The sequence below is a fragment of the Mixophyes fleayi genome, chromosome 9 (assembly GCF_038048845.1).
Source record: "Mixophyes fleayi isolate aMixFle1 chromosome 9, aMixFle1.hap1, whole genome shotgun sequence".
Taxonomy (NCBI): domain Eukaryota; kingdom Metazoa; phylum Chordata; class Amphibia; order Anura; family Limnodynastidae; genus Mixophyes; species Mixophyes fleayi.
The window spans coordinates 133199065-133221301 of NC_134410.1; the positions used below are offsets into that span (position 1 = coordinate 133199065).

At 44.7% G+C, this 22237-nt stretch overlaps 1 long non-coding RNA gene across 3 annotated transcripts in view; it reads left to right on the forward strand.

Annotated features, from left to right (window-relative positions):
- LOC142101380 (uncharacterized) overlaps window positions 1-22237 on the forward strand; it is a 535334-nt gene that overhangs the window by 27644 nt on the left and 485453 nt on the right. For all 3 annotated transcript variants that reach the window (XR_012678991.1, XR_012678992.1, XR_012678993.1), the window contains exon 2: window positions 12614-12758. This is a non-coding gene — a long non-coding RNA (uncharacterized LOC142101380). The remainder of the gene's footprint in view (window positions 1-12613; window positions 12759-22237) is intronic.

Genomic DNA, 22237 nt, shown 5'->3' on the forward strand with positions numbered 1-22237 from the left:
GAAATCAATTGCTGTGACTAATAAAGACCCTGTAGACTTTTAATTAAACCAGGTTTTAATTAAAGCGTTGAGAGCTGATGATGTTGTACATCAGGCCCAGGAGACCTGTGACTCGTCCGGATAGTTTACAACGAAGGGATCAATCAGGAGAGGCAGAAAGAGTGAGGACAGAGAGAAATACTACAATCCGTCCGTCCTACTGCAGCCACTAACTATCCAATACCCCGAGTGACCTCTGCAAAACTACTTTACACACATCAAACATGTACATTACATCAATTACACATTGCACTGAACTGCAATTAATTTGTCGCCCATGAAGGATCATTTCAAACAAGTGGCTTCCATTAAATATATTAGGCCCAAACCTACAACAAGGAACCGGTGAGCTTTAGTTTAGAAGATAACCCCCAGAATTAGCACAAACCACTGGGAAAACGCTGCTTTCATGTGATTGACAGAGCAGTCCGGGGGTCACATTGCATATTATATGTATACTGCGCCATTAAGCAAGCGCCTGGAGGAGGTAGGATAATTACTAAGCCAGTCAAGTAAAGTAAGGGGTCTATTTATCAAGACCCCACGGATAACAAGATTATCTACTGCTGTGTATGTACCCAAGTTTGGAACCCCCAAAGTAAGTACGCCATTGTTCTGGGACCCCAAAACAGGCGTGATTCCCAATAGAATAAATTGCATATCTGAAAATTTGGGGACCTAAAAAACAAGCTCTAAGACCCCATTTGGGGGACTCGACCACAGGTTGAGCACTTCTGGTCAGGATTGACCATCATCGTATTCTGTAATGTATTTCAGATAGTGAGAATCGCATCCAGTATACAGAATAAGAGGTATTATAGTTGATGAAAAACAGGGACTTTTCCAGGGACAGATCTTTAAATTAGGGACAGTTGGCGGATGTGGATTAATCAGAATACAGATATACGAGCGCTTTTCTTCTCAGGAAACACCTAATAACAGCCCCTTGTAGTCTATGGTGCAGGTAAATGTGTCTGTTCCCACACAGAGATGGATGATGTGTATTAGATATGAGGCTGGGATTCTTATCAAAGTAGCAGCACCCCAGATTGGGCGACTGACAGTGGTGGAACTACAAGGGGGCTCAGGTGAAGACGCCCCCACATATTACCCACATTTAGCGATGGTGCTGCAGTCACTGTTCTGCCTTCATCAACAAGTACATCACCATAGATGCAGAGAGAGGACCCATAACCAAGGGGGGTAAAGAGGCCGTAAACTATATTCACAAGGGGGGGCGGGGTTGTCTCCTCAGGATATATTGAGAGATTCCCAGTAAGTTAATACACAAGGAAGCCTCAGAATTACATTTATAGCAAAGAAATTCATAACAAGTAGCAATAAGTCCTGACCATGGCCTTATCTGTGTAGAGTTTGTATGTTCTCCCCGTGTTTGTGTGGGTTTCCTCCGGGTGCTCTGGTTTCCTCCTACACTCTAAAAACATACTGGTAGGTTAATTGGCTGCTAACAAAGTGTGTGTGTGTGTGTGTGATGTGAGTTCTCTGTACAGCGCTGCAGAATTTGTGTCACTATATAAATAAATGGTGATGATGAAGTATAAATGCACTCACACACAACAGCACAAAATAGAATATACACAATACAATAAGACACACAAAACATGGGCCCCCATGGCCACAATAGGATAAAGGTGACTGATACAAGGACAACTGAAGCAGTAATGTGAGAAAAGATATTTACATTGATTTTCATGCCTTAATTCCGCATTCATGTGACACAGTATCTAGTAAAAAGAGGGTTTCACGCCTATCTCCTTCTGAAGCTGTGACTAATCAGAGATATCTGTAATACCTGTCCTGCTCCTAGGCCCCAGCCTCTAATGAGTCCACCTGAGACAGCTTCCCAATCCCTGACACACAGGTGAATCTATCAGAGGCTTACTCTGCAGAGATCTGGAAAACATGTACTGCTGCTCAGGGTACAGCTGTGTATGAAGAGGCAGTATGTCGGGGGGCGGCTTTTACTCTTGTCAGGGGGTGAGAGACCCCCTCCCCTCACAATACAGCAACAAGTTGTGCTGACAATATGTGCCGAGCACTTCAGCCGTCAGAGGATAATGATGGGTATGTAACCTATTTGCTCTTGTCTTAGCACCAAAGTCTTTTCTGGATTAAGAAATTCTCAAATACTTGCATGAAAATGATCAGGCAGAGTCACAGTCATTACACTGCAAAATATACTATATTATATAATAATTACACAGTCACTAGTTTATAAATTCATCTTTTTATTGATTATGTATTTCAATTTGCAATTATTTCTTCTCTAGAGATCTGCAGAACATTGCTCTGTCCCATCTACCCCCTGACAGATACATAGTGATATATTCTGCAGATTATTATATTACTGACCTCTAGAGATCTGCAGAACATTGCTCTGTCCCATCTACCCCCTGACAGATACATAGTGATATATTCTGCAGATTATTATATTACTGACCTCTCTAGAGATCTGCAGAACATTGCTCTGTCCCATCTACCCCCTGACAGATACATAGTGATATATTCTGCAGATTATTACATTACTGACCTCTCTAGAGATCTGCAGAACATTGCTCTGTTACATCTACCCCCCTTACAGATACATAGTGATATATTGAGCAGATTATTACATTACTGACCTCTCTAGAGATGTGCAGAACATTGCTCTGTTACATCTACCCCCTGACAGATACATAGTGATATATTCTGCAGATTATTACATTATTGACCTCTCTAGAGATCTGCAGAACATTGCTCTGTCCCATCTACCTCCTGACAGATACATAGTGATATATTCTGCAGATTATTACATTACTGACCTCTCTAGAGATCTGCAGAACATTGCTCTGTTCCATCTACCCTCTGATAGATACATAGGGATATATACTGCAGATTATTACATTACTGACCTCTCTAGAGATCTGCAGAACATTGCTCTGTTCCATCTACCCCCTGACAGATGCATAGTGATATATACTGCAGATTATTACATTACTGACCTCTCTAGAGATCTGCAGAACATTGCTCTGTTCCATCTACCCTCTGATAGATACATAGGGATATATACTGCAGATTATTATATTACTGACCTCTCTAGAGATCTGCAGAACATTGCTTTGTTACATCTACCCTCTGAAAGATACATAGTGATATATACTGCAGATTATTACATTATTGACCTCTCTAGAGATCTGCAGAACATTGCTCTGTCCCATCTACCCTCTGATAGATACATAGGGATATATACTGCAGATTATTACATTACTGACCTCTCTAGAGATCTGCAGAACATTGCTCTGTTACATCTACCCTCTGACAGATACATAGGGATATATACTGCAGATTATTACATTACTGACATCCCTAGAGATCTGCAGAACATTGCTCTGTTCCATCTACCCCCTGACAGATGCATAGTGATATATACTGCAGATTATTACATTACTGACCTCTAGAGATCTGCAGAACATTGCTCTGTTCCATCTACCCTCTGATAGATACATAGGGATATATACTGCAGATTATTACATTACTGACCTCTCTAGAGATCTGCAGAACATTGCTCTGTTACATCTACCCTCTGATAGATACATAGGGATATATACTGCAGATTATTACATTACTGACCTCTCTAGAGATCTGCAGAACATTGCTCTGTTCCATCTACCCCCTGACAGATGCATAGTGATATATACTGCAGATTATTACATTACTGACCTCTCTAGAGATCTGCAGAACATTGCTCTGTTCCATCTACCCTCTGATAGATACATAGGGATATATACTGCAGATTATTACATTACTGACCTCTCTAGAGATCTGCAGAACATTGCTTTGTTACATCTACCCTCTGAAAGATACATAGTGATATATACTGCAGATTATTACATTACTGACCTCTCTAGAGATCTGCAGAACATTGCTCTGTTCCATCTACCCTCTGATAGATACATAGGGATATATACTGCAGATTATTACATTACTGACCTCTCTAGAGATCTGCAGAACATTGCTCTGTTACATCTACCCTCTGACAGATACATAGGGATATATACTGCAGATTATTACATTACTGACATCCCTAGAGATCTGCAGAACATTGCTCTGTTCCATCTACCCCCTGACAGATGCATAGTGATATATACTGCAGATTATTACATTACTGACCTCTCTAGAGATCTGCAGAACATTGCTCTGTTCCATCTACCCTCTGATAGATACATAGGGATATATACTGCAGATTATTACATTACTGACCTCTCTAGAGATCTGCAGAACATTGCTCTGTTACATCTACCCTCTGATTGATACATAGGGATATATACTGCAGATTATTACATTACTGACCTCTCTAGAGATCTGCAGAACATTGCTCTGTTCCATCTACCCCCTGACAGATGCATAGTGATATATACTGCAGATTATTACATTACTGACCTCTCTAGAGATCTGCAGAACATTGCTCTGTTACATCTACCCTCTGATAGATACATAGGGATATATACTGCAGATTATTACATTACTGACCTCTCTAGAGATCTGCAGAACATTGCTCTGTTCCATCTACCCTCTGATAGATACATAGGGATATATACTGCAGATTATTACATTACTGACCTCTCTAGAGATCTGCAGAACATTGCTCTGTTCCATCTACCCTCTGATAGATACATAGGGATATATACTGCAGATTATTACATTACTGACCTCTCTAGAGATCTGCAGAACATTGCTCTGTTCCATCTACCCTCTGATAGATACATAGGGATATATACTGCAGATTATTACATTACTGACCTCTCTAGAGATCTGCAGAACATTGCTCTGTTACATCTACCCCCTGACAGATGCATAGTGATATATTCTGCAGATTATTACATTACTGACCTCTCTAGAGATCTGCAGAACATTGCTGGCTCATGTACACTCTGACAGATACACATGTCTTCCAGCTGTCCTGATATATGGGGGACAGTCCTGATTTGAGGACTTGGCTTTGCCCAGCGGGTTAGGATGTTGGGTGTCACCTGTGGGCATTATGGGATATGACATTTTAGAATGAAATGATTGGTCACTGTTCATCACTGCACTCTTCCACCTCCATGAATCCTATAAGTTGTCTCTCAGTCTATGGTTAGATGATAATTACTGGTGCTCACCATTATGTACAGCCCCAGTGCCGTCACCTATTCTGCACTATCCTCCCTCCCGCAGTTCCTTGTGGGAGAATGAGCCATAAATGGGGATAACTCTCCAGCAGTCCCTGTATTTGGATGTAGCACAGTGTTTTTTTTATTAATTGTTTTTTTTTTTAAAAGAACATCCTATTTCTGCGCGACCGATTGTTGTGTTAACCATTGATATAAGTATCTTCTTATGCCCTTCCTATAACCCGCACAGAGATCTGTATAATATATATTACTTTATTCAGCTTGTACTGGATGAGCTTGTGACACAGACATCTACTATATCTTCTATAATCAGCTCCAAGTTACACTACGGTGACATATTAAATGACTCTTGTGAAGGACAAATGCTGGCCTGCAACATCCATCTACTGATCATGTTAGCTGCTCATTCCTTAAATAACAGATTCATCGTCTCCGTGAAGTGTCCACGGATTCCTCAGGCTCTTCATCAGCCCTGGTGTAACTGCTTTAAGAAGTAATGCATAACACTGATAGACAGCAGCAACTTCATTTAAATTTATTCAATACTGCTTAAGTCAGTCCTTTGTATTAAGCAGATTGAGTGACAGGCGTATTCTACACAAGGCAGGTTGTTGTAAATTAAAACAGCCCAGAGCCTTTGCTTTCCCTCAACTTGATTGGGGTTAACATAACCATTCCTGGTAAGCATGTAATCCAATACCTGTCCATGTCAAGCTGTTCCAGGATGTAAAGCTGACGTGTGTTGTGTGTGAACCACTGTACATTCCTACTACTTATGCAGTGCTACACTTCTACTGAACGGCTGACTGTGCTCCTGTCAGCTACACGAAGTGGAGTCAGCCATCTTATGTGCTGACACCATGTTCCTGTGTATGCAGCCACTATGTCCTGTCTCAGTGATGTCACTGGTTCCTAGTGACTGGATAGGCTGCACTCTCAGTGATGTCACTGGTTCCTAGTGAATGGATAGGCTGCACTCTCAGTGATGTCACTGGTTCCTAGTGACTGGATAGGCTGCACTCAGTGATGTCACTGGTTCCTAGTGACTGGATAGGCTGCACTGTCAGTGATGTCACTGGTTCCTAGTGACTGGATAGGCTGCACTCTCAGTGATGTCACTGATTCCTAGTGACTGGATAGGCTGCACTCAGTGATGTCACTGGTTCCTAGTGACTGGATAGGCTGCACTCTCAGTGATGTCACTGGTTCCTAGTGATTGGATAGGCTGCATTCTCAGTGATGTCACTGGTTCCTAGTGACTGGATAGGCTGCACTCTCAGTGATGTCACTGGTTCCTAGTGACTGGATAGGCTGCATTCTCAGTGATGTCACTGGTTCCTAGTGACTGGATAGGCTGCATTCTCAGTGATGTCACTGGTTCCTAGTGACTGGATAGGCTGCACTCTCAGTGATGTCACTGGTTCCTAGTGACTGGATAGGCTGCACTCTCAGTGATGTCACTGGTTCCTAGTGACTGGATAGGCTGCACTCTCAGTGATGTCACTGATTCCTAGTGACTGGATAGGCTGCACTCTCAGTGATGTCACTGATTCCTAGTGACTGGATAGGCTGCACTCTCAGTGATGTCACTGGTTCCTAGTGACTGGATAGGCTGTGTTTTTAGTGATGTCACTGGTTCCTGTGACTGGATAGGCTGCACTCTCAGTGATGTCACTGGCTCCTAGTGACTGGATAGGCTGCATTCTCATTGATGTCACTGGTGCCTAGTGACTGGATAGGCTGCATTCTCAGTGATGTCACTGGTTCCTAGTGACTGGATAGGCTGCACTCTCAGTGATGTCACTGGTTCCTAGTGACTGGATAGGCTGCACTCTCAGTGATGTCACTGATTTCTAGTGACTGGATAGGCTGCATTCTCGTGATGTCACTGGTTCCTAGTGACTGGATAGGTTGTGTTTTCAGTGATGTCACCAGTTCCTAGTGACTGGATAGGCTGCACTCTCAGTGATGTCACCAGTTCCTAGTGACTGGATAGGCTGCATTCTCATTGATGTCACTGGTGCCTAGTGACTGGATAGGCTGCATTCTCAGTGATGTCACTGGTTCCTAGTGACTGGATAGGCTGCATTCTCGTGATGTCACTGGTTCCTAGTGACTGGATAGGCTGCACTCTCAGTGATGTCACTGGTTCCTAGTGACTGGATAGGCTGCACTCTCAGTGATGTCACTGATTTCTAGTGACTGGATAGGCTGCATTCTCGTGATGTCACTGGTTCCTAGTGACTGGATAGGTTGTGTTTTCAGTGATGTCACCAGTACCTAGTGACTGGATAGGCTGCTTTCTCAGGGATGTCACTGGTTCCTAGTGACTGGATAGGCTGCACTCTCAGTGATGTCACTGGTTCCTAGTGACTGGATAGGCTGCATTCTCAGTTATGTCACTGGTTCCTAGTGACTTGATAGGCTGCACACTCAGTGATGTCACTGGTTCCTAGTGACTGGATAGGCTGTGTTTTCAGTGATGTCACTGGTTCCTAGTGACTGGATAGGCTGCACTCTCAGGGATGTCACTGGTTCCTAGTGACTGGATAGGCTGTGTTTTCAGTGATGTCACTGGTTCCTAGTGATTGGATAGGCTGTGTTTTCAGTGATGTCACTGGTTCCTAGTGACTGGATAGGCTGTGTTTTCAGTGATGTCACTGGTTCCTAGTGATTGGATAGGCTGTGTTTTCAGTGATGTCACTGGCTCCTAGTGACTGGATAGGCTGCATTCTCAGTGATGTCACTGGTGCCTAGTGACTGGATAGGCTGCACTCTCAGTGATGTCACTGGTTCCTAGTGATTGGATAGGCTGCATTCTCAGTGATGTCACTGGTTCCTAGTGACTGGATAGGCTGCACTCTCAGTGATGTCACTGGTTCCTAGTGACTGGATAGGCTGCACTCTCAGTGATGTCACTGGTTCCTAGTGAATATCACATGAAACCATGGAATGAACCAATTGAAATGATATAATATATAGTGGATACAATATCATACATAATACAATGTGTACAATATTATTATATACCGCGCTTCTATTCATAGCAAGAACCTCACTCACTCTGCTCTGGGCAGACATCCATTCCTACCAGTGTACAAAGCTGGAAGACCTCTCTCCCCAAATTTACTAATGTGGCAAAAAGTGGCTCCAAAAATACTAATAAGAATAGTTTTGCATCCTTCAGTTTTTACCTTTCCTTAACATATTCACTGACAAAATAATGTTATCTCTAAATTTGTGTTGTTTGAGGATGTGCGTTTCCAACATAAACAAAACAGGCGTAAGCATCATCTGTAATACAGAAACATTTTACAATGTTCAGAGTCAGAAAACTTTTGCAGGACCTGGTAATAAAATACAGCCAATATTATTGTGTTTTTATTTGCATTAATGATTTTAATAGTTTCATATATCAATATGTGTATAAGGTGAATGGCTTGAAATAGATTTGGAGCTTTGAATTCAGTTTTACTGCAGAAACTGGAACAGTTTGACATTACAGTATTCTAGACCGTTACAACGTGAATTTTTAATGAAATATCACATCACAAATGTACTTGGTGAGAATAGAATCTCTCCATAGATAGGAGTACAATAAAGTGTTGAAATATCATAAATATAATGAAAATAATGTACTTTTAATGCACAAAACACTTTGCAGAATTAGCTATATCCTATATATTCTAGTTCATGTCAGTGAATTGTTGCCTTGTGACTTTGTTTATTGCTACTCTATAATTACTGATTCCATTTTCTGTCTGAAATGTCCTGTTACGAAGCCGTCTTGACCGACCTTTGACGCATTTCAAGTCGCTGTCTATAGCTTGGACCTTAGAGCCACAATTTGTCTAATGTAAGAGGCTCCATCAGCAGGACCAGACCTGTCATCCCAACCCTCCTTGTTTCTCTTGCGCCTGAGAATAAACATCTTTTATAGACATTGAATAATCCAACTTCATTAGTTAAAGCTGCAAGATTCAGACCTCTCTTTATCCCATTGTGCAATCCATCTCTCGCTGGGAATATTGGAGATGGTTTTACAAGGATCAGTGTGACGCCGGGGGCTGGACCATTGGGCCTTAACTCTTGTCAGTATTGGTGGGAGAGGTCAATGCCGAGATTAACTAGTTCACACCTCACTTATAAGCAGAGAGGACGGCATCCTCTAACCATGACTGGGGGGTACAGATATAAGGGGTGAAAATAATCACAGTTTGGGCTATGTTCCTTGTATGAATGTGCTTCAAAATATATTAATGTATGTTTGTTATGGCAAAAGCGGGCAGCTCTCCGGTTGTGGAACTGCAAGTCCCAGCTTTCTCTGCCAGACAGGAATTTGATAAACAGCAAAAATTTCTTTATTTTAAGCTCAATTTCTCATGTTGCAAAAAAACATTTTTTTCAGGTTCACAAACAGGTGTCGCGCTAGTATATATTAGGGACTGGACACAGTATAAGACTTTCCAAAACTTACGTTTAATTTAAGAAACATTTTTCCACTTTTTATTGTTCAGCACCATGTGAATTAATGATCCCCTGAGGGCTGGATGTGAGGCCCCTGGGTTAGATCTCCGTGTTTACACAGAGTTAGGTTATAATGAGGGAGGATCCATTGCTGAATGAGGACCCTCCTAAAATAAAGATACCTCAGTCTTCCATCTTAAATTAAGCGGGTTTTTTTTCTTTACATCCTCACTAACACATTTCTCTGCTACATTGTATAAAGTTTCAGACAGGAGTCGGATCCCTGACATGTATAGAATGAGGCTGAAAGGAGTAACGGTGCGGTCCCAGGGCAGGTCGTACTAGTCTGGGGGGGGGTACCCTGTGTGAATATCCTCTAACTGAGGCCACTGTAGGAGAGGCTGGCTTTTCACACTACTAGATTATCTGATGAATCTGTCTCCACTAAAGGGGGTGACCACCAGCAAGTGGGAGACTTGGAAAATAATGTTTGGTCTTATTAAGAAGTAAGAATTTTAAAGCAGTGCAGAATAAATCCATTTTCTCCTTCGTTTCAGATCTGCATTCATGTACACACGTTAATTTTTGATACAATTGTCCCTTTAAGCAGCCTAGCACATCTCTGTAGTGACTGTGTCCTAGGGGACATATATTGGTGGTTAAATAAGGAGAGAGCCGGCCATTCTGTACTTAGCCACGTAGCCTGGTCCCATCCAGCCCACTGTGGTCTTCGGATGGTGTCCACACACGCAAACCAACCCCATTGTCAGGTAGTGCAAGATAATTGCCCGGGACATTGTGATGCTGGCCCCTCATAATTGGCAAATTGAATATTCAGCATATTGGATGCAGCGCACGGTATCTACTGTTATACTTTGTGCCTTTATACCTTAACACGTTTTAAACATGACTAATATTATAATCCTGGGGCTTGTATGACGTGCACAGCGGCAGCTGTATTGTAGATAATAAGCCCCCTAGGACAGACCGAGCTGGATAGAGCACCGAGGGCCCCTCCCTACCCGAACCCAAGAAAACTCAACTCCCCACCAGGCGTAGGCTATTAGTGTGATTACTGGAGGTCGCAAAGTTCAAATGAAAATGTCAATTTTCATTTGGTAGAATGGGCCATTTGGAAGAGCCGAGCAGTCTGATAAGGACCCACCTCGAGACCCCCCCACCTGTGAAATTATTGCTCCCCAAAGGCTTGCAAATCTCATTCAGTCGAGAGGTGCCAATAGTGACTGGTGCCAATAAAAAGATTAATGAGGAGGGTCAGTGTTGTTTGGCTCCAGCTTTGTACTGTAAGACTTTGCAGCCTATTTTCAGGATATTAACACCCCCCACCCCACTTGCAAATGCTCACCGTTGGCTTTTAGATCTCTATAGATTTATTGGCTGAATTCGTTCCATTAATCTTTCTAGTTAAATACCTATACACACGTTTGACACTGCACCCAAGTTAATAAAATATGTACTATTATGTGTTCAAATGTCATGGAATAGTTTCAGAATATCGCTTACTCTTTTTTTAAAGTGATGTCAGATTTATAGCAGTTTAATATTTCCAGCAATCATTTACTATCCTCCGTTTCATCCTAAATGTCTTATTATGAGGAAAAGAGCAAATATACTCTAGAAAACTCTACTTTCTGACATGTCGGCGCAGGTGGTGAAATTAACTCATTCATTTACCGCATCAGCGATGCACACAGAGTTCTCACAGCTGTCATGGAAAGCTGATTGGTTAGATGAAACTAAGGTGACCTGTGGTTGTGGAACTAAAAGTCCCAGCATTTCCTGCCAGACACAGACCAGCATAATGTGCTGGGACTTGTAGTTCCACAGAGCTACACACCTTTGCACTAAACCTTATGTTGCCTAAAAGAGAAATCAGCAATACACATTCTGGAAGCAGAATAATAATAGACAGTGCTCCTTAGGAGGCCTGCTGGACTTGTAGTCCCACAGCAGATGGCGATTTACAGTTTGCCATCCGCTGGATTAAACTATAATTTAGCAGGAATGCAGCTACCATTCTCCACAACCGAACATAAAATACAGACAAAAGAATGAGACAAGATACATAATTAGCGATTGATTTTATTCGGATCATCAAACACATTAATATTGGGAATGTCCAGACTGATGGGGTGTGCCGCATTGGAGGTGGATGGCAGTGCGTGTGGCCAGGATATCTCTGAAGTGTTTGTCTATCTCTTGCAGTGTAAATTTATTTTAAATCTCTAACACTGCGTTAAACCAGTGCTCAGTGTCCTATTCGGAGTTGAATCTGCCCTATCTATTGTGAGCAAATACACCTTAAAGTTAGTGTTTCATGGGCACTTTTTCTGCAGTAGGTTTTCCTACAGTGTAACTTTTTTTTTTTTTTTTTTAAATGTTGCTCTATTGAAAATAATGGCTTTACCTAAATGGTGTCACAGAGAAAAGAAATAGCTTAACATACAGCGTTTCTCCTACACCTGTCAAACGAGCAATTAAACAGCTGCTGACATACTGCTTGGATAGTAATGCAGAATGACATTCCCTAGCTGCTGTCCTGCCGTATGAGATGCCCTCGGGTGACACCTTACTGCTGACCCCTGAACACTGCTGCCGTAGACAGGAGCCCAGTTAGCCTGTTAGGTGTCCGTGCTGCAGATAATAATAATCTTATAGCAGATGTTCAGGAAGAAAGGGGGACAATCCAGTTTGGGGGCTATTCTTGTTAATAAACATGAAGTGATCTGCGATGTATATAACATGTCTTAGTGGGTCCTAGTAACTGGGGAGTACTCTGCAGATATACTGTATACAGACAGCAGCTGCACAATGAACAAACCTGAGGGTCTGGATTACAGAAGATAAAGTGCATTATTCTATAATACCACCCCCCAGACATCACTTATATTTTATTCTCTTTATTTCCCCAGGTTGTGAAGTGAGACGCATTATTCCATCACATCACCCTTGGGCTAAATCTGCCTCTGTTGTCTCCCCTGTAAGACAGAGGGCAAAAGAGCAGCGCGGTGGAAGTCTCAGTGTCGGGTGACAAGTCACCTTATCCGGGCTTTAGAGGTAACGTTTTCATGAATATACTACAAGTGGCGGTGAGAGCCATAGACATGTGAGGCTGGTTAATTATGTACGGCCAATGCCGGCTCTAGCAGATGGTGCTGGATGTAACCTAAGACCGTGGTTTGAGTGAGACATTTATATACAAACATTAGAAGCTGAACAGCCAAACTCTTCAAAGGTTTAATTCCTGTTTATAGTAGCAGAAAATCCTTCTTAAAGAGACACAGCAAAATGTTCACATAGTACACAGCATAACAAGGGCCTTGTGTGACCTATACAGCGATTAGGAAGTATGAAGACCTGTTATGTTGGGGAAGTTCTAAAACACAATGGACGGGAAGATGATAGAAGACAGCTATAATCCTTCTATGTACATCCATGTTTGTGTCTATAAGTCCTTGGGCATGGAAAACTAGCTCCCGGTCAGCAGAGTCTCTGATAGGGATAAGATGCTGATTCATCAGGCACGTATCTGCCGATTCTGAGCGTATCGTACGCAGATCCGGGGCATACGCCAGTAAGCGCAGCCCTGTCTGCTCCGTCTTCCAACACAAAAGACACTTAGTACAGCCTACGATTTCTGGGAGGGAACGGTGGGGGAGGGGTGTTCAACCGTAGTCACTTTACAGTAGGGCCAAACTTGAGCGCATGCTGCCACGCCCGATACAAGCTTTGGGCATCGCTAAGTTACTTCTTTTTCTGCCGTATGACTTGCTCCAGCTACAGGTCTAGTCTAAGTCCAGGGTACTAGTGATGACAGTTTCCGCTGCATGTTACATCAGGAGCACCTGTAAAAATGTGTTTTGTGTACAGTAGACAATAAGATCATCGTAATAAATGTATTTCATGGGGAAATATTTGGGGGTATTTTAACTGATTTCACTAATGTCTAAATTATTAACTGGTGACATTCATTTAATTTTATTTTTTTATTGTTCATCCTTTTGTGACTGTATATTCAACATATGTGTTGACGTATCCTGCAGTGTGTTGTCTAGTAGAGCACAGAAGCCCTACGCCCGAATTCATTAGCGCCCGTATCTTCAGATCTGTCCGATTTACGTGCGCTTTTGAAGAAGCGCAGGTTGCGCTCAGAATAATACCTTGATGAATCAGGCCCACTGTGTTATTGGATTGCTGTCATCATCCTTCCCTGGGAAGTTGGGACGTATGTCCCGCTCTTTGCTCCTTGGCGTAGCTGAGCAGCGTTGATCCGGTGCCGCACACACTGGTGCACGCAGGAAAGGAGGGGGGCTAAGGGGCAACCCAGAACTTCAAAGACATTGGGCAAGGCCCTGGGGCCGCAGCCACCCCTTGTCCTGGATTCAGGAAGTGAAATGTTGGGGGGTTTACTGTCGGCATGGATTAGGAATATGATTAATGTTAGTAACATGGATTAATAGCTTGTTCTGTAATTCTGAATACATCCAGTCTGTATTGCAGACCTAGAGGTCTCTCCTGGATAAGATGAAAGTTATCCCTATTTCTGTCCCTATAACTCCCTTACAGGCGTACTTCTGGTCACCTCGTACTTCTTATTGGGGGGCGGAGGGGTCACAGTAATTTCTGTCCCTATAACTCCCTTACAGGCGTACTTCTGGTCACCTTGTACTTCTTATTGGGGGGCGGGGGGGTCACAGTAAGTTCTGTCCCTATAACTCCCTTACAGGCGTACTTCTGGTCACCTTGTACTTCTTATTGGGGGGCGGGGGGGTCACAGTAAGTTCTGTCCCTATAACTCCCTTACAGGCGTACTTCTGGTCACCTTGTACTTCTTATTGGGGGGCGGGGGGGTCACAGTAAGTTCTGTCCCTATAACTCCCTTACAGGCGTACTTCTGGTCACCTTGTACTTCTTATTGGGGGGCGGGGGGGTCACAGTAAGTTCTGTCCCTATAACTCCCTTACAGGTGTACTTCTGGTCACCTCGTACTTCTTATTGGGGGGCGAGGGGTCACAGTAAGTTCTGTCCCTATAACTCCCTTACAGGCGTACTTCTGGTCACCTTGTACTTCTTATTGGGGGGCGGGGGGGTCACAGTAATTTCTGTCCCTATAACTCCCTTACAGGCGTACTTCTGGTCACCTTGTACTTCTTATTGGGGGGCGGGGGGGTCACAGTAATTTCTGTCCCTATAACTCCCTTACAGGCGTACTTCTGGTCACCTTGTACTTCTTATTGGGGGGCGGAGGGGTCACAGTAAGTTCTGTCCCTATAACTCCCTTACAGGCATACTTCTGGTCACCTTGTACTTCTTATTGGGGGGCGGAGGGGTCACAGTAAGTTCTGTCCCTATAACTCCCTTACAGGCATACTTCTGGTCACCTTGTACTTCTTATTGGGGGGCGGAGGGGTCACAGTAAGTTCTGTCCCTATAACTCCCTTACAGGCGTACTTCTGGTCACCTTGTACTTCTTATTGGGGGGCGGGGGGGTCACAGTAATTTCTGTCCCTATAACTCCCTTACAGGCGTACTTCTGGTCACCTTGTACTTCTTATTGGGGGGCGGAGGGGTCACAGTAAGTTCTGTCCCTATAACTCCCTTACAGGCGTACTTCTGGTCACCTCGTACTTCTTATTGGGGGGCGGGGGGGTCACAGTAATTTCTGTCCCTATAACTCCCTTACAGGCGTACTTCTGGTCACCTTGTACTTCTTATTGGGGGGCGGGGGGGTCACAGTAAGTTCTGTCCCTATAACTCCCTTACAGGCGTACTTCTGGTCACCTTGTACTTCTTATTGGGGGGCGGGGGGGTCACAGTAAGTTCTGTCCCTATAACTCCCTTACAGGCGTACTTCTGGTCACCTTGTACTTCTTATTGGGGGGCGGAGGGGTCACAGTAAGTTCTGTCCCTATAACTCCCTTACAGGCGTACTTCTGGTCACCTTGTACTTCTTATTGGGGGGCGGAGGGGTCACAGTAAGTTCTGTCCCTATAACTCCCTTACAGGCGTACTTCTGGTCACCTCGTACTTCTTATTGGGGGGCGGGGGGGTCACAGTAATTTCTGTCCCTATAACTCCCTTACAGGCGTACTTCTGGTCACCTTGTACTTCTTATTGGGGGGCGGGGGGGTCACAGTAAGTTCTGTCCCTATAACTCCCTTACAGGCGTACTTCTGGTCACCTTGTACTTCTTATTGGGGGGCGGAGGGGTCACAGTAAGTTCTGTCCCTATAACTCCCTTACAGGCGTACTTCTGGTCACCTCGTACTTCTTATTGGGGGGGCGGGGGGGTCACAGTAAGTTCTGTCCCTATAACTCCCTTACAGGCGTACTTCTGGTCACCTTGTACTTCTTATTGGGGGGCGGGGGGGTCACAGTAAGTTCTGTCCCTATAACTCCCTTACAGGCGTACTTCTGGTCACCTTGTACTTCTTATTGGGGGGCGGGGGGGTCACAGTAAGTTCTGTCCCTATAACTCCCTTACAGGCATACTTCTGGTCACCTTGTACTTCTTATTGGGGGGCGGAGGGGTCACAGTAAGTTCTGTCCCTATAACTCCCTTACAGGCGTACTTCTGGTCACCTCGTACTTCTTATTGGGGGGGCGGGGGGGTCACAGTAAGTTCTGTCCCTATAACTCCCTTACAGGCGTACTTCTGGTCACCTTGTACTTCTTATTGGGGGGCGGGGGGGTCACAGTAAGTTCTGTCCCTATAACTCCCTTACAGGCGTACTTCTGGTCACCTTGTACTTCTTATTGGGGGGCGGGGGGGTCACAGTAAGTTCTGTCCCTATAACTCCCTTACAGGTGTACTTCTGGTCACCTTGTACTTCTTATTGGGGGGCGGGGGGGTCACAGTAAGTTCTGTCCCTATAACTCCCTTACAGGCGTACTTCTGGTCACCTTGTACTTCTTATTGGGGGGCGGGGGGTCACAGTAAGTTCTGTCCCTATAACTCCCTTACAGGGGTACTTCTGGTCACCTTGTTCTTCTTATTGGGGGGCGGGGGGGTCACAGTAAGTTCTGTCCCTATAACTCCCTTACAGGCGTACTTCTGGTCACCTTGTACTTCTTATTGGGGGGCGGGGGGGTCACAGTAAGTTCTGTCCCTATAACTCCCTTACAGGCGTACTTCTGGTCACCTTGTACTTCTTATTGGGGGGCGGGGGGGTCACAGTAAGTTCTGTCCCTATAACTCCCTTACAGGCGTACTTCTGGTCACCTTGTACTTCTTATTGGGGGGCGGAGGGGTCACAGTAAGTTCTGTCCCTATAACTCCCTTACAGGCGTACTTCTGGTCACCTTGTACTTCTTATTGGGGGGCGGAGGGGTCACAGTAAGTTCTGTCCCTATAACTCCCTTACAGGCGTACTTCTGGTCACCTTGTACTTCTTATTGGGGGGCGGAGGGGTCACAGTAAGTTCTGTCCCTATAACTCCCTTACAGGCGTACTTCTGGTCACCTCGTACTTCTTATTGGGGGGCGGGGGGGTCACAGTAATTTCTGTCCCTATAACTCCCTTACAGGCGTACTTCTGGTCACCTTGTACTTCTTATTGGGGGGCGGAGGGGTCACAGTAAGTTCTGTCCCTATAACTCCCTTACAGGCGTACTTCTGGTCACCTTGTACTTCTTATTGGGGGGCGGAGGGGTCACAGTAAGTTCTGTCCCTATAACTCCCTTACAGGCGTACTTCTGGTCACCTTGTACTTCTTATTGGGGGGCGGGGGGGTCACAGTAAGTTCTGTCCCTATAACTCCCTTACAGGCGTACTTCTGGTCACCTTGTACTTCTTATTGGGGGGCGGAGGGGTCACAGTAAGTTCTGTCCCTATAACTCCCTTACAGGCGTACTTCTGGTCACCTCGTACTTCTTATTGGGGGGGCGGGGGGGTCACAGTAAGTTCTGTCCCTATAACTCCCTTACAGGCGTACTTCTGGTCACCTTGTACTTCTTATTGGGGGGCGGGGGGGTCACAGTAAGTTCTGTCCCTATAACTCCCTTACAGGCGTACTTCTGGTCACCTTGTACTTCTTATTGGGGGGCGGGGGGGTCACAGTAAGTTCTGTCCCTATAACTCCCTTACAGGCATACTTCTGGTCACCTTGTACTTCTTATTGGGGGGCGGAGGGGTCACAGTAAGTTCTGTCCCTATAACTCCCTTACAGGCGTACTTCTGGTCACCTCGTACTTCTTATTGGGGGGGCGGGGGGGGTCACAGTAAGTTCTGTCCCTATAACTCCCTTACAGGCGTACTTCTGGTCACCTTGTACTTCTTATTGGGGGGCGGGGGGGTCACAGTAAGTTCTGTCCCTATAACTCCCTTACAGGCGTACTTCTGGTCACCTTGTACTTCTTATTGGGGGGCGGGGGGGGTCACAGTAAGTTCTGTCCCTATAACTCCCTTACAGGTGTACTTCTGGTCACCTTGTACTTCTTATTGGGGGGGCGGGGGGGTCACAGTAAGTTCTGTCCCTATAACTCCCTTACAGGCGTACTTCTGGTCACCTTGTACTTCTTATTGGGGGGCGGGGGGTCACAGTAAGTTCTGTCCCTATAACTCCCTTACAGGGGTACTTCTGGTCACCTTGTACTTCTTATTGGGGGGCGGGGGGGTCACAGTAAGTTCTGTCCCTATAACTCCCTTACAGGCGTACTTCTGGTCACCTTGTACTTCTTATTGGGGGGCGGGGGGTCACAGTAAGTTCTGTCCCTATAACTCCCTTACAGGCGTACTTCTGGTCACCTTGTACTTCTTATTGGGGGGCGGGGGGGTCACAGTAAGTTCTGTCCCTATAACTCCCTTACAGGCGTACTTCTGGTCACCTTGTACTTCTTATTGGGGGGCGGAGGGGTCACAGTAAGTTCTGTCCCTATAACTCCCTTACAGGCGTACTTCTGGTCACCTTGTACTTCTTATTGGGGGGCGGGGGGGTCACAGTAAGTTCTGTCCCTATAACTCCCTTACAGGCGTACTTCTGGTCACCTTGTACTTCTTATTGGGGGGCGGGGGGGTCACAGTAAGTTCTGTCCCTATAACTCCCTTACAGGCGTACTTCTGGTCACCTTGTACTTCTTATTGGGGGGCGGGGGGGTCACAGTAAGTTCTGTCCCTATAACTCCCTTACAGGCGTACTTCTGGTCACCTTGTACTTCTTATTGGGGGGCGGGGGGGTCACAGTAAGTTCTGTCCCTATAACTCCCTTACAGGCGTACTTCTGGTCACCTTGTACTTCTTATTGGGGGGCGGGGGGGTCACAGTAAGTTCTGTCCCTATAACTCCCTTACAGGCGTACTTCTGGTCACCTTGTACTTCTTATTGGGGGGCGGGGGGGTCACAGTAAGTTCTGTCCCTATAACTCCCTTACAGGCGTACTTCTGGTCACCTTGTACTTCTTATTGGGGGGCGAGGGGTCACAGTAATTTCTGTCCCTATAACTCCCTTACAGGCGTACTTCTGGTCACCTTGTACTTCTTATTGGGGGGCGGGGGGGTCACAGTAAGTTCTGTCCCTATAACTCCCTTACAGGCGTACTTCTGGTCACCTTGTACTTCTTATTGGGGGGCGGGGGGGTCACAGTAAGTTCTGTCCCTATAACTCCCTTACAGGCGTACTTCTGGTCACCTCGTACTTCTTATTGGGGGGGCGGAGGGGTCACAGTAAGTTCTGTCCCTATAACTCCCTTACAGGGGTACTTCTGGTCACCTTGTACTTCTTATTGGGGGGCGGGGGGGTCACAGTAAGTTCTGTCCCTATAACTCCCTTACAGGCGTACTTCTGGTCACCTTGTACTTCTTATTGGGGGGCGGGGGGGTCACAGTAAGTTCTGTCCCTATAACTCCCTTACAGGCGTACTTCTGGTCACCTTGTACTTCTTATTGGGGGGCGGGGGGGGGTCACAGTAAGTTCTGTCCCTATAACTCCCTTACAGGCGTACTTCTGGTCACCTTGTACTTCTTATTGGGGGGCGGGGGGGTCACAGTAAGTTCTGTCCCTATAACTCCCTTACAGGCGTACTTCTGGTCACCTTGTACTTCTTATTGGGGGGCGGAGGGGTCACAGTAAGTTCTGTCCCTATAACTCCCTTACAGGCGTACTTCTGGTCACCTTGTACTTCTTATTGGGGGGCGGGGGGGGTCACAGTAAGTTCTGTCCCTATAACTCCCTTACAGGCGTACTTCTGGTCACCTCGTACTTCTTATTGGGGGGCGGAGGGGTCACAGTAAGTTCTGTCCCTATAACTCCCTTACAGGCGTACTTCTGGTCACCTCGTACTTCTTATTGGGGGGCGGAGGGGTCACAGTAAGTTCTGTCCCTATAACTCCCTTACAGGGGTACTTCTGGTCACCTTGTACTTCTTATTGGGGGGCGAGGGGTCACAGTAATTTCTGGGGTTGCTCATGTTCTCTATTTAAATGTCACCAAAAGAACCCCCTAATTCTCCTGGAGGGGGAAGAAACATTTGCTTGGGTACAATGAGACATGTGTTATCGCTGTTCCTGAGCTCTAAGAAGCAACAAATATTGGTGGCACATGTGTCCCCGGGATACTGTCTATAGGGAGACGCAATAAAACGCTGTATCGCCTGCAATAGGGAGTCTCACGCTTTGATATATTGGCACCTAACTTGTTCTTAGTACAGTGTGACTCCGTAATACAGATCTCCCTGCCGTGTGTAGTCCGCCTGGATTTATTATGTATTATTTTATTTTTTAACCTAGACCCTAATTATGTTCTTGTCATAGATTCAGCAGAAATAGACCATTGTTTCGCAGTGATTTTCCCATAGGACGTAAAATAAATCTTTGTCTGATGTCTTCCTGAAGAGCCATGTTTAGTCCATCTAATGGGCTGGATGCACGGTGACCTCCTGGTGACAGACGCTGTGGGGTGCTCAATATTAATGCAGCTTGTGATACTGAGGATCATGCAAGTTTAATAGGCTGAAATACTACAGTAGATTTGATAGCACAGTCTCAGCTGGTCGGAGTCCTCTTCTACTGACAGGTCACTGAGAGTTCCTCTTATCTCCTATTCCTGGACAGCGCATTATATATATATATATATATATATATATATATATAGAGATCCCGCAGGGCCCCAGATCTCACACATAGGGCCCTGGTTCATAGGTTACAGACCTACATCTCCACTCTTATTAGTGGAGAATGTGACTACGTCCTATGTTAGTTATTGTCTGGTGATGATTTATAATAAGTATCAGTGATGGTGAGATTAGGAATATAGGTAATATTTGTGTCTATGGGCAGTGGATTTACATGATGATAGGACAGCTGTCTCCACGTCTCTAGTAATATAAGTAATATTATAAATTGTCAGAGTTTCTGGCTATGTTTTTATTTCTATGCTGAATATGCCCAGAAAAGAGGGTTCTAGAGCTGTACAATGAGATCTGATAATGCAATTATTAAATTGTTGTATTACAGAAATAACTCTTACCGTATCTCAGTGATTATGTGATTCATATAGTTGTAATTGGTATATCGGAACAGGTTTCTTTTATTTATTCATCAATGTATTTGTCTAATTAGACAGAGTATATATTGTGATGTTTATCTGTTGAAGAATCATTAATGATACAAAGATAAGTGTACATTCTCCCAGCCATATACTAATCCCCATAGACAAAGCATATTGTAATAAGAATATTATAGATCACTGACTCCAAAGAGCAGACTGCAGTTCTCCCATCCTGGGACTTGTAGTTCCACAACTCCTTGCCGTAGGGGACCCTAGACATATGTGATAGCTGTGAACTGTGATCCTTGAAGAATTGTTTTCCCACCATTGTTCATTAAATTAGAATAAGTATATTCACTTCAATGTAAACACAAGGAGATCCGCCACAAAGAGTCTGTCATACTCGCCTGACGAACGACCTGCGGGACATTTATCACAATGTATAAATAAAGCTATTATTTTAATTACACTACCTAATGCCTGGCATAATTATGCTGATTCATTCAAAACAATGATGTATAAACTGTTTAATATATTTAATCAACAAAGTGTTCTACATACGCTGCAAAAAACCATTACTGGTGCGTTCTCCATATAATGTACTTAGCTGGTGATAAATGGGACGGGTACGAGGTGACGAATGAGGGTGTCACCCACCTAAACTCTGATATAGATTCGTCTTGTCTAGGAAAACTTTATTACACAGTTACTTACCTACAACGTTCCCTGGTCACCATCGACTGAACATGTATCTATTTATTCACACTCATTTTTCTTTTTTTTTGTATCAATATTAGTCATTGTCAATTCAGATTTGGAGGAGACTTCTATTCAATGTATCTTACAATCGCAGAGGGAACTATGACTATAATGCCCTTGTGGGAGAGGATTAAAGAATTCAGAGAAGACCCCAGCAATGGAGTAATTACCTTGATAGCAGAGGGTTGCAGCTAGTATGGGGCTCGCGGCTAGGGGCCCGTCTCCCCTCAAAGCTGTGTGTGTGTTTTTGACCCTTGCCTGTAGCAACCAATCAGATTCTAGCTGTCATTTTGTAG